Here is a 13558-nt window from a genome sequence, read left to right as displayed (position 1 = left end):
TTCTGGCACCGCAGGCGAGACCTGGGAGACGGAGAGCTCCTTCCCCTGGCTGACACTGACCGCGCGCAGACGTGGCTTTGCTAAGGCAGCGGCTCAAAGTCTTGCACACGCAGGCACAGACGCAGGGATGGCCCCACACCCGGACACAAGCACAGCCCACGTGGGAGAAGAGGAGGCCGCATCTACAAAGGGCCCCGGGGGCAGCGAGTCTACGTGTGCTTCTGCGTTGAATCTACCGACTCGTTTCCCTCTTACGGCCTGGTGAAGACCCCAGACTCCTCCTCTGCCGGGGCCTCTTCCTTCTGATGAAGGCTGGGGAGCCGCAGAGGGAATCAGAAGCTAAGAGAGCGTCCTGCTCCAGAGCCGCCCTGTGCAGGGAGGCCCGGTGTAAGCTGATAAGGCGATGGGGCCGGCGGGCTCGCTGGGCTCAGCCCAGCTCTGGAACGCAGATGCGTTTTGCAAGTCCTCCCAAGAGGACAAGGAAGCTGGGGCCCGTAGGACCAGGCCGCTGTCTCTCATCGAGCTTTTCCGTTGCCTCCCCCTGCCCTGGGGCTGGTCCTGCAGGCATTCTGCGACTCTTTCCCCAGACCCTCGAGGCTGGGAGTCACGGCCTCCGGGCAGAGCCCAGCGGAGGTGGCTGCCCTGCCCATCCTGAGGGGAGGTGCCAGATGTGGGGCCGCTGGGCTGACCCTCTGGGAACACCTCCCCCGTCCGCCTTCCCGCTCTGCAGGCCCATCTCCTCCCCCCCCCCCCTCCAGCTCCAGGGCGGGATTATTCCAGAATGGGCAGCTGTGGAAGAAGCAGAAGGCAGAGCAGAGGTTGTGGGGCGGGCGTGGGGGTCGACCACAGGAAAGAGAAAGTGGGTGTTGCTGGTGGTGGCGCAAGGGCGGTGTGTGTGCAAACAGCGGGCCCCGTGGTGTGCACGTGACCATAATGTAGAGGACCGCATCGCAGAGATCTTGTTGAAAGGAAAGGCAGCGGGCCGGGCAGTGCTGCCGGGCGGTCCTAAGTCTTGGCAGTACTAAGGCCAGCACTTGCCTGGCGGATCTGTAAAATGCAAAACTAAGCTCCCTGGAGTAAACAGGGAAGCGTGCCCAGGCTGGCTTTTCACAGCACCCCAACTGCCTCGGGATGGAACGCTCCCCTTCAGCTGAAAAGAGAAAAAAAGAAGAGGGGTCAAAGCCCGCGTGCAATCAGCAAGCCCGGCCCAGCCCCCGGGCGCCCAACTTTCGTTTTCATCAGCACACGCAGGAAACCGTGGGGGGCGGGGGGAGCCCCAGCCACGGCCCCCCAGACGCCGGCTGCAGACGGCAGAGCCACAGTCCCCATCATCACCACACCCAGTGTGCCCAGTGTGACGTCACGGAAACCGGAACCCAAAACGGCCCCCTCCATTGTCTTCCCTTCGTTGACATTTAAACGTGGCTGCTGGGCCCAACTTCAGCTCTGCTCTGCCAAGTCAGAAGCTGCTGTGGTGCTGAGACTTGGTCAGCCTCACTCTGGGGGGGGGGGGGGGGAGGAGGGGGGAAGGCAGCTTTCTGGGACCCAGAACCATTTCCCCATCCTCCCTCCCTCCCTCCTTCATCCCTCCCTCCCTCCCTCATCCCTTTGTTCTCTCAAGCATTCACTCATTTGCTCAACCATCCTCCCACACAGCATTGGTGACAGCTAATTCGGCCTCCAGGTTCCCCTGGATGCACACTGCACTGACCCCTGACCCCTGACCCCTGACCTGGGAATGGCGGGAGAAAACGCCTGGGGCTCACCTGAGCCCGCCAGCCTCTGCCTGGCCCCCAAGGCCACCCCGTGCTCCCCTGGGAGAGCACCCCTGTGCCACGCCCGGTGCCGGTCACGTCCCACGGGGCAGCACCCCCCCCGGGGGCAGCCATGGGGGGGCGGGCAGCTGGGGCGGGCGGACCTGGACACCACCCCCCTCCTTAGAGTGAGAGCCGCCAGGAGGCCGCGCTCCCGGCTGCAGCCACCAGGGGGCAGCAAAGCCCGGGCGCTGGGCTCCCCACGCGTCCGCCCCGGGCTCGGCCTGGGTTTGTGCCCTCGGGCCGCATCCCCCAAGCTTGGGGAGGGGGTGCGGGAACCCCCTCCCTCCCTCCCTCCCTCCCTCGTTCCTGGCCCTCAGCGAGGGGCTGGGCTGGGCCGGGGTGTCGGAAGGAAGCGTGGCGGTGGAGCCGCCGCCGTGGCAGGGGGGCGGAGGTGGAGGGTCAGCCCACCGCGGAGGGCTCCCCGGCTCCCCCCTCCCGGCCTCGGGGTGCTCCCTGAGCGCGGCCTTCCTCCCTTCCTCCCTCCTTCTTTCTTTCTCTGAAATGAAGATGCCATCGCCCCCTCTAAGATCCTGGCGGGCGACCTGGGGGGCGGCCAGCACCCCACTCACCCCGAGTGGGAAGTAGCTGTGTCTGCTCAGAGCAGATCCGAGGGTCCTGCCGGTCACTCAGGCCCGGGGGGGGGAGGGGCTAGGTCTGACCGCAGCACCGGGAGGAATCAGTCCCGCGGGGCAGGGGGGGACCCCAGTCTCCCAGGCCACAACGCAGGGCGGGGCCCGGCATCTCCAAGGTGGCGGCCGCCCCACCCAGACGCCGAGACTGCGTGGACGGTGCGGACCAGCGGCTTCATTCCCACTGCACAGCGCTCCGGATCCGAGGCACGCGGCTCCCCACCGTGGCCCGGGGAGGCCCCCCGGCCGCCCAGCCCGGCCCTGCCCGACGCGAACGCCCGCCACTTACCCAGCCTCGCCCGCTTCCACGTACGGCCGGGGCCCTGCGGACTCCACACACACACAGAGGCTGTGGGGGGGGGGGGCCCTGCCCCGGGCCGCGGACAATCTAGACCTCTGTAACATACAAAACCCGTGCCGGACTCCGGGGTGCGCTGAGCACCCCCCACCCCCCGTCCCCGGGACCCATGGCTCAGATCCCGTCCAGCACAGGGACTAGGAGAGGGTGGGCCCTTCCTACAGCAGGAGGGAGAGCCGTGCCCGGGCCAGCCTGCCCCCTCCCCTCTGGCTGCAGGAGCCTGGCACGGGGGCCCCCGGGGACCCCCCCAGCCCCCCTGTGGGCGACGGCTGCTCCGCGCACTCGTGGGCTGAGGCCAGGGTCCCTTCCTTCGGTCACGCCACAGTTTGGCCGGCGCTGGGTGCGGGCAGGGGCCTGGGAGGGTGGGTGGAGGCGGGGCCGGGCCTCTTGGGAATCCGTCGGTGACCCCAGCAGAGCTGCAGGGAGGGAGGGGGGCGGCCGGGCGCTGGCCGGGGGTGTGGCCTCCTCTGTCCCCAGCCAGGGGCGCAGGGACGAGCGGCAGCCGCACCCCCGCTTTGCTGTGCCTACCGCGCCGGTCAGCAGAGTGCAGACCCCAAGGGCAGAGGCGGCTGCGCCTTTATGGGGCTGGGAGGGGGGGCGTGGATGGGGGCGCTTTCCCACGGCCAGCAGCCAATCGACTGCCAGAGCTGGACCGCAGCCCTGGGCCCCGCCCCGCGGGCGGGCGCCCTCCAGCAGGGGCGGGCGGGGCGGGCGGGGCTCGGCCCTGCCGGGAGGGGGGGGGGGGTGTCGAGCTCGGCCCTGCCGGGAGCCTGGGAGCCGCCACCCCGGCTCCAGACGGGCCCCTCTGCACCCAGCTCTCCTGGCAGGGGGGCCGTGACCAGGGTCCCCCCCCCCCGCCACCTCCATCCCTCCTCCTCGGAGCCCCCCCCCAGCTCGGCCCCTGCGGGGACCTGGTGCTCCTCAGAGGGGGAGTCTGGGAAATGTCAAGGCCGCTCCTCCTCCAGGAAGCCCCCGGGGGCTGCCCCCTCCTCCAGGCTGGAGGTCAGCCTAACTCCTGGGGTCAGGAACCCAGGGGCCCCCCACTTCCCTCCTCCCTCCGGGAGGAGGCAGTGCAGGAGGAGGTCGGAGGAGGAGGAGGCCTTGCCTGTTCTCTGCCCCCCCCAGCCCTCCCTCCCCAGGATGAGGGCGCCGTCGGTGGCAGGGGCGGGAGTAAATGGGGGGGGGGTGAGGGCCCCAGGGCAGCCAGCACGACCCCAGGACTGGGTGGGGCGGCGCCAAGCCAAGCCCGCCCCGCGGCGGGGGTGTGCGGGCATTTCCCGGGGGCTCTGGGCTTGGGCGTCCGGGATGAACGCGGGGCCAGGAGCCGTGCCAGCCTCGGGCAGAAGGGTGGCCGGCCTGGGTGACCGCCCAGCCCCGGGGTCGCCCGGCCCGGCTGGGGGTGCCCAGGTAGGCCGGGCGGCTGGGGGGGGCCCGCCGGAGGCCCTGAATGGCTGGTGTCTTTTGTGGGGAAGCAGCTGGCGCCCGGCCCTTTATGTGGAGCTGTGGGAAAGTCCCGGGGCCAGCCTCTCACAGCCTCTCAAAGCCCGGATTATCTCTGGGCCCGCGGGAGGGATGCCCTCTCCAGGCCGCCCCTCCAGCGAGGGGGGGCAGGGGCGCCCCAGAAGCCCCTTGGTCAGGAAGGGTCCGCTGAGTGTGAGGACTTGAGCGCCCGCCGCCCCCCCCCGGAAGCCCTGCCCCTCCCTTCCAGGCTCAGCCCCCGGTGTGGGGGGGAGGGGGGGGTCAGTGGAAGGGGTTCCTCCCCCGTCCGGGCCAGGCCCAAGGCAGGCCGGGGCTGAGGTCAGGCTGGAGGTCAGGAAAGGGCACCCAGAGGTGAGCCACGGGCAGGGCGGCGCCCACCGCCTCCGGGGCCCCTCCTGGGCAGGGGAGGGACCACCCACTACCGAAACCCCACGGGGAAGCCGGGCCCCGTGGCTCACGCCTGTAACCCCAGCTCCTCGGGAGACTGCAGGGCGCGCTCCCAGCCAGCCCGGGCAGGCAGGTCCGCGGCGCCCGCTTCCAAACCCCAGCAAGCCGGCCGTGGAGCCCCGAGCGAGACAAGGGGCAACGCCCAGGCTGGCGGGGCCGGGGGCCGGGGCTCTGCACCCCCAGCCGCCCTCTCTGAACCGGGAGGAAGGGGCGGGGCTGGGCGGGCGGCTCGGTGGCTCTCCCGCTGAGCCCCGGTGGTGGCGGCCACGGGGCAGGCACCCCCCCCCCCCGAGGGCAGGCGGGCTGTGGGAACCGGAGGGCACCGGGGGGGGGGGGGCCAGATGTGGCGCGCGGCCGGGCAGCGTGGTCCCCTGGAGCCGCGGCCTCTCCCGGCGGGGAGGACGGCGCCCAGATGGCCCCTGGGGCCCAGAGCTCCGCACACAAAGCCCCGTGGCCCGTGGCCAATGAGTCGGTGGCCGTGCGCACGCGCCTTTTGTGCAGGGCGAATGTCCGTGGTGGGGGGCGGGGTGTGGGAACCCACCGGGGGCGGGCCTCCCGCCCACCGTCCCCTCCGTGTGGCCCAGCGGAGCCCGAGCTGGGCGGCAGCCTCCCGCCCCGCCCGCCGGGGCCCCGCCCTCCGGGCAACACCCAGCTCCCTCCTCCTCAGTTCACGCACAGAAGGGGGGGGGCAGAAGGCAGACGGGGACTGGGGGGGGTGCTAGGGATTGCCCCAGGGCACCTGGGGGGGGGAGCAGGGCATTCTGGGACCTGCCCAGGTGCTTTCAAAGGCAGAGGTGGAGACCCCCCAGGTACCCCACCCTCCCCTGCTTGGAGCCAGGGCCCACCTCCCTGGGGGGGGGATGGAGGGAGGGGTGTCGCTAGCATAACTGGGGGCACCCAGAGGGAGGAGGGTGGGACGCGGAGGCCAGCTCCTCCCCTGAGCAGTGCCCCCATCCACCCGCTCCACACCCCAGGGGGCCGGGCCCCAGGGCAGAGCTTTGGGCGCCGTGCCTGGCCCATGGGTGCCGACGGCCCTGCTGGGAGCCGCCCACCCACCCACCCGCCCGCCCCGCCCTCTACTCCCTCCCCTCCATCTGTGAGCGGAGCCAGGTCCCAAGAGCTCCCACCCACTGCTATGGAGACCCAAGGGGGCTGGGGCCGTTGTTGAGCGCCCCCCGCCAGGTGCCCCCCCCCCCGAGCTGGACGCTCCCGACCGCCCACCGCCCAGTGGCCATGTGTCTGCCGGCAGGTGACAGAGGTGTCCCGCCGGCTGTCCCACCCCGAAGGAAGGGGCCCCCCCGAGCCGGAGTTGGGCGAGGGTGCTGGGTGTCGGGGGAGGGGACGGGGCGGGGAGAAGTGCGCGTTGGGCTCCGCCCCTTCTCAGCTGTAGTCAGGCAAGGGGGGGGCAGGGTGGGCGCCCCCCACGGGTCAGGGGGGCAAGGGAAGGGCTTCCAATCCCAGACCCCGAAGCTATCGTGAGCAGACTACACTGCAGAGCTGCCGGGCAACTGCCCCCCCCCCAGACGTGATGGGTGCTCCGGCCCCCGAGGGAGCTTGGCCCTCCTCTGCGCGGGGTTCAGGCACACTCAGCGGCCGCTCCCCTGGGTGCTTCCCTTCTCAAGCGTGTGCCCGCCCCTGCGGTTGTTTAGGGAGCCCCTGGACCAGTCAGGCTGGGGGGGGTTAAAGATGAGCCACCCTCCCAGCTGGGGTGGAGGGTGGGCCCAGACAGCTCCATGGGGCAGGGGAGGGGTCTCTCCACTCAGAAGAGCCCCTCGCTCTAGCGGCGCAGACCGCCAGCTTCCCCGGGCCGACTCGGGAGCGGTGGACAGTCCACGCCCCCCCATCCTGCCCGCAGGTCTGAGGCTCCCCCCCCCCCTCCCGCTCTGCTCCAACCCAGCTTCCGCTCTGACTCCCACCAGCAAGTGGCAGCTCAGCTTGAACTCCTGCGGACCTCGGCGGGCACAGGGATGCTGAGATTCCCACTGTACAGACGCGGGTGCCAGCCCCAGAAACCGGGCAGGTGGCCCTCAGGGTGGGGGTGTGGGTGGTAGGCCGCCCAGAGGTTCTACCGGCCCATGCCGACGGCCATGCGCTCGCTCCCTCCCCTCGGCCTGGAATGCGGAGCGTCCCGACCCGTCGCATCCCCCCCCCCCCCCCCCCCCCGTGGCAGTGGCGAGGTCAAGGACCGCTGTCCTGCGGAAGAGCCCACCGCGGCTGCTGACATTCCAATCACACCTCACCTCGCGTGGTAGAAAGGGACTCTTCCTGCCAGCTGCCAGGGGCAGGCTCACGTCTGTCATCCTATCTGCGCGGGAGGCTGAGCTCTGAGCGTTGTGGTTCAAAGCCAGCCAGAGCAGGAAAGTCCACGAAACTCTTATCTCTTCATCACCAAAAAGCAAAAGTAAAGCTGCGGCTCAGCTGGTACAGCAACAGCCTTGAGAGAAAACAGTGCCCAGGCCCGGAGTTCAAGTTCCTGGAGCGGTAACACTTAACACACACACACACACACACACACACACACACACACACACAGACCAAAAGGGCTAGGGGTGTGACTCAGGCTCTCAGTTCGAACCAGTGCTACTAAAATAAATTTTTAAAAGTGACAATAATACCAAATTTTAAAGCTTTTCCTTGTCAGGAGCCGGCGCGTCACTTGCTAAGCCAGCTTGGGCAGGAAAGTCTGTGAAACTCGTCTCCAATCAACCACCAAAAAGCTGGAAATGGAGGGGTGGCTCAAGTGGTAGAGTGCAAAAAAGGGAAGGGACAGTGCCCAGGCCCCTGAGTGCAAGCCCCAGGATGGGCACACGTGTGCACACACACAGAGACTCAGTAAGAGCCATGGGGGGGGGACAGCTACAAAGCCAGGGAGGGGCCCTGGTGTTCACTCCCGCCATCCACCAACTTCTGATCCACCCCATCTCCAAAGCAACCCCCATTCCTGGTCCAGGGAAGGCAGAGGCAGGGTTGCTCCACATCTGGGTAGAGTCTTGGGGGCCCCCCTCCCCACACCTTTGAGGATCCGAGGGGGGGGCTGGGTGTCTCCTGGCCTTGGTCACGCCCGCACCCCGTGCTCAGTGCTCAGGTGCGGGGCTGTGCTCCCACGTGGCCGCCCTCCCTCCCGCTGGGCGGGCGGTGGGTTCCCACACTGCGCGGAAGCGTGCCTGGGCCCCCCGCGGCAGGAGCGCCGGGCTGCCCGGAATGAATGGGGGCGGCGGCGGGGGGCGCGGGGCAACTCCCAAAAGACCATCTGGCCCCGCGTTATAATAGCGCAATAAAGGCCCGCCCGCCCTTTCAGGAGTTGGGAACGAGCTGCTCTCCCGACACCGCGGGGTTTTAACCAGCTCGGGGATGGCGACCTGGCGCTGCCCCGGCGCGCGGGGAGGGGGGCGCGCGGGGAGGGGGCGCGCGGGGAGGGGGCGCGCGGGGGAGGGGCGCGCGCGGGGAGGGGGCGCGCGGGGAGGGGCGCGCGGGGAGGGGGGCGCGGGGGAGGGGGCGCGCGGGGAGGGGCGCGCGGGGAGGGGGCGCGCGGGGAGGGGGCGCGGGGAGGGGGCGCGGGGAGGGGGCGCGCGGGGAGGGGCGCGCGGGGAGGGGCGCGCGGGGAGGGGGCGCGCGGGGAGGGGGGCGCGCGGGGAGGGGCGCGCGGGGAGGGGGCGCGCGGGGAGGGGGGCGCGCGGGGAGGGGGCGCGCGGGGGAGGGGCGCGCGCGGGGAGGGGGCGCGCGCGGGGGAGGGGGGCGCGCGGGGAGGGGGCGCGGGGAGGGGCGGGGCGCGGGGAGGGGGGCGCGGGGAGGGGGGCGCGGCGGAGGGGCGCGGGCGGGGAGGGGGCGCGGGGCGAGGGGGGCGCGGGGAGGGGGGCGCGCGGGGAGGGGGCGCACGGGGAAAGGGCGCGCGGGGGAGCGGGCGCTCCGGGAGGGGGCGCGGCCACGTGGGCCGGGCCGCCCTAATCCCCGCGCGTGAGAGCGCGGGCCCCCGGCGTTCCCACCGCCACCCCGGCGCCGCCCAGCCCACCCGGCCGGCCCCTGGGCCACCGCTGCGGCCTGACTTTGCGCGGGAAACGGCCGGCAGCTGGGGCTCGGGAGCCTGCCTGCTGGGGAGGGGAGCCCAGCCCCCTGGGGGACTCAGAGCTTGAATTCGTGGAGAAGCTGAGGGTCCCCAAGTCCAGCCTGAGACTTGGGGGGTTGCGGAGGGCCCCGCTTCTGGAGCACGCGTGGTGTGGGAGGGCCAGAGGGGAGGGCTGGGCGCTGTCCTCACCTCCCCAGCGCCCGGGGAGCTGTCAGGCCCGGCCCCCGGGCTCAGGGTCACAGGGTGAGGGTGCCTGGCGCGTGGGCCCAGCTCCCTCCAGGTGAGCCTCGGCCCCCTCCCACCCCCCACCCCCACCCCCACCCCAGGCAAGAGTTGAGACTAGGGGCTGCCCAAGAGCAATTTCTGGAGAAAGGTGCCAGGCCCCCTGGTTCACGTGGGTTTGTGCCCTGCAGTGGCCAGATGTAGCCCAGATGGAACTGGTGCCCCCTCCCCCCGCCTCGTGCCACACAAGGCCCCCCTCACAGCCCTGCCCCTGACCCAGGGAGCCGGGGTCGGAGCGGAGCGGGGCGGAAGGCAGCCCCAGTGCTCCCGGGCTGGGTGGCAGGGGGTCAGGCAGGGGAGGGCGCGGCTCCCGGCGAGGCCCTGGCTCTTCTCCACTCCCTGGAGACCCAGCTGCAGCCCGGCGCGGAGAGCTCGGCCCGCAGACAGGCAGAGCGGTGCTCAGGACGACCCAGAAAGGGTCACCATTCTACATCCCAGAGAAGAGGCAGGGCAGCGGCGTGGGGCGCCCCCCCGCCCCCCTCCTGATCTGGGGGGAGTGGAGCCTCCCGGCAGGGGTGGGGGGAAGCATGGTGTGTGTACGGGTGGGGGGAGTGCCCGCCCAGGGCCCGCCCCGCCCCGCACCCTCAGGCCCAGCCGAGAGGGTGGCCCGTCTGGGCCGCCCCGGGCCTGGAGCGCAGAGGCCCAGGGAGGTGATTTCAGCAGTGGTCAGAACCCTTGGCGGGGGACAGGAGCTGCAAGATACAGTGGACGGGGGAGCCCCGGGGGGGGACACCGGCCACCCCCTCCCTCTCAGAGCCCTCCCTTCCCTCCTCTCCGCAGTGCTGCAGCGCCCTGGTGTCCAGCGCCCGCAGGGCGGGGCCGGGGGTCCTCCCGAGGGCAGTGGGACGCACCCCGCGGGCACACGCATGCACCCGCGCGCGCAGGCGGGACACGTATGTGTGGATGCGCAGGGCACATCCTCCCGGCCAGACTCGGCCACCCCTGCCTCTTCCTCCAGGCTCCTGAAACCTCCTCTCCCAGATGCCCAGGTGGGCACACACGTGGGCACCTGCGTGCCTGAGTGTATGCGAATGGATATGTCTGCAAGCACGCACGTGTGTGTGTGGTGTGTGTGAGAGGCAGAGAGAGACACGGAGAGACAGGGTTGCTGTGTGTGTGTGTGTGTGTGTTACGTACAACCAGACATCGGTGGCTCATGCCTGCACTCCTAGCTACTCAGGAAGCTGAGATTTGAAACCCGAGGTTCCAAGTCAGCCCAGTAAAGAACGTGAGACTCTCGTCTCCAGTTAACCAGCAAAAAGCAGGAAGTGGAGGTGCGGCTCAAGGAGCAGAGCGCCAACCTTGAACAACAAGCTAAGGGAGAACACCCAGGCCCTAGGATTGGCACAATAAAAGAAGGAAGGAGTGGAGGGAGAAATGAGGAACAGAGGGAGAGAGGGAGGGAGGGAGGGAGGGGCAGAATGGAAAGAACACTGACAATCCCATCCACCCCAGAGCATGCTGACACGTGGGGACTCCCCACCGCCGCTCCCCGTGCCCGGCACCCCTGGCCCGCCCAGCTCACCCCCTCTTGGGCGCGATACCACGCAGGCTCCATCTGCCTCCACGCTCCCCCCTCGGGGCAAGGCCAGGCCTGCCCCGCTCGGCCCCCACGCCCACCTCGAGCCACCCCATCTCCGGACCCGGGGCCCCAGTCTGCTTCTCGAGGAGGGAAGGGCGTGAGGACGGGTGGGCTCCAGGCCTGGGGACTCGCTGCCAGCCCCCACGACGCACCTGCAAGCCAGACGGGCCCCCCCCTTCCCTCGTGACAGAGGGCAGCAGCGCGTGGGCCCCGCCCGCTCACGTCAGGCTGTGGGTGGCACCCGCCACGTGGAGCGACGGTTCCCGGCGTGGATGGGGGCCCTGCCCCCTCCCCCCCACGCAGTCCCGGGGCCCTGCCCCCTCCCCCCCACGCAGGCCCGGGGCCCTGCCCCCCTCCCCCCCACGCAGGCCCGGGGCCCTGCCCCCTCCCCCCCACGCAGGCCCGGGGCCCTGCCCCCTCCCCCCCACGCAGGCCCGGGGCCCTGCCCCCTCCCCCCCACGCAGGCCCGGGGCCCTGCCCCCTCCCCCCCACGCAGGCCCGGGGCCCTGCCCCCTCCCCCCCCACGCAGGCCCGGGGCCCCTCACCCATGGGAAAGGACCCGGGACGCGTTGCTGTTGAGCTCGCAGAAAGCTCCTGGCAGCGTGGACTCCGGGAGCTGCTGAGCCAGCACGTGGGGCCCCGGACCCCCGAAGCCAGGCCAGAGCGGCGCCCTGGCCTGTGCTCTGTGGCGGAGCCGCACCCCGGTCCTGGCACGGGGAAGCTGTGACCCCGGGCTCTTACTCCCCCCGCGGGACGGGCTGAGCGGTCCCGGCGGCCGGGCGTCCTCACTGGGTGGCAGGAGCCGGGTGTACCCCGTCCACTGGGGAGAGGCCGGGTGCCTCCCGCAGCAAGCAGGGGGCTGCCGGGCCGCGAGAGCCCAGAACGGAAGCCACGGCGGAGAACGACTCCGGCGTGCCCGCCACAGCAGCCCCCGAGCGGGGCAGGGGTCTGAACGGGGCCCCCCCCCTCCCCCTCCCCCCTGCTGGCTGGGCCGTGTGGCCCTGAAAATCCCAGCCCTTGACCCCCCGCCAGACCCAAATGTGTGCTTCTGGGGTCCAAGGAGGGGAAGGCAGGAAGCCAGCCGCCGCCTGGGGTCCTGACACACCACACACGCACGCACACGCACAGCACACACACGCACGCACCACGCGCACACGCAACGCGCGGCCGGCCTGCCGTCGCCCACCCCAAAGCCTTGGTGAATCAGGCAGAGCCCGGCAGGGGAGCCCCGGCACCTGCTGCGTCCTCACTGTCCAGCCCCACCGAGAACCCAGGCCCAGGCCGTGTGCAAGTGAGCAAGGGTGGCCCGGCCCCGGCCCCTCCAGACCAGCCCTGTCTTCAGCACCCGGGCCACGGCCACAACAAGCACCCCCTCCCCCAGAAAATCCCTTTCCAACCCCACGGCGGCAGATACAGGAAGCGCTGTTCAGGGGTTCCTCCGTTCCCGTCTCCCCCGGGCGAGGCTGGCTCCCGCCCTCCCTCCGCGGCTCTGTGCCCGGGCCGCCCTCCGGAGTGGACCCGCACCGCGGGCGTCCCCTGCTGTTGCTCTCCCTCCGCAGGGCACCCTCGAGGCCCTTTCGTGTCGGAGCGCCCGGCCTCCCCTTGCGGGGTGAGGGAAATGTCTCCGTGTGTGGGCTGATGAGGACTTCTTCGTCAACTCACTGGTGAGCGGACACGTGGGCTGCTTCTCCCTCTGGCTTCTATCAGCGCAGTATATACATATCTTTTGGGGTCCCTGCTGCTTTCAAGTCCTTGGGGTGTAGACACGGACATGGGATTGCTGGATTCCACGAGAATTCTGTTTAATTTTTTTCCCCCACAGAACTGTTTTTCGCAGCACTGTTCCACCCCTGTGAACTCCCACCAAGAAATCTTCCTTAGTAGAGCCGGGCGCCTACTGTAATCCCCATCACTCAGGAGGCTGAGTTCTCAGGAGCAAGGTTCAAAGCCAGCCAGGCAAAAACCTCCCTGAGACGCCAGTCTCCAGTGCAGTAGCAAAAAGCTGGAAGTGGCGGCGTGGTCACGCGGTAGCGCGCCAGCCGTCAGGAAGAAGCTGCAGGACAGCATCCTCAGTCCAAGCCCCGGCTCGTCAGCGGGGGGCAACACCTCAGCCTCTCCACCTCCCAAAGCGCCCCCCCACCCCCCCACCCCGGTCGGGGCCTACCCTCTTGAATTCAAGCCTAACCATGCCAGACTAGCCCGTTCATGGGGAGCCCCCCCCACACCGTCCACAAAATGGAGGGCCGTGGCGGGGAGGGGCAGTGACAGCCCCCCCCACCCCGACGAGCGGGCCCCCTCAGATTTCCCCAGTGGTGCGCGGAAAGGGCAAACCCTCCCCCTCCTCAGAGCCCGGCTAGGGAAAGGACCCCCCCCACCTACCCCCTGCCAAGGCGGTCCTAGTGCCCCCCCCCCTTCCAGCCCGAAGCAGCCTTCCTCCCCTCCCCCCTGCGGCTCCCAGGGGCTGGTGTGAGCCGGGAGCCCAGCAAGTTTCCCACACTTTGGCCCCATTCACAGTGTTAAATGGCCCACAAAGGCCGGGCGTGTGCCTGGGAGGCCGCCCGGGCTGCCATCTGGCCCCGCGCGCGGGGAGGGAGCCCGCCTTTCATCCGGCGGGGATTCAGCACCATTCATTTCATATTTCCCACAACTGAAAATTGGATCAAAGCTGCTCTCTGGTCCAGGAGGGGGTGAGGAGGAAGAGGTGGGAGGAGGGCAGCCGCCCCCCCCCCCGCCCACCCACCGCCCTCACCTCAGACAGGCTGCGCCCTGGCCCACCGCAGGGTGCGGGCGGTGGGGGGGGGAGGCTGGGCCGCATCTTCTGGCACGGTGTCTCCTCTGGGCCAAGGAGTGAGCTCGGGGAGGAGACCAGAAGGCAGGACTTCGGCCCGGCCGGGGGAGGGG

This window comes from Perognathus longimembris, chromosome 7, assembly GCF_023159225.1.
Source record: "Perognathus longimembris pacificus isolate PPM17 chromosome 7, ASM2315922v1, whole genome shotgun sequence".
Taxonomy (NCBI): Eukaryota; Metazoa; Chordata; class Mammalia; order Rodentia; family Heteromyidae; genus Perognathus; species Perognathus longimembris.
This window is presented reverse-complemented; position numbering follows the sequence as displayed.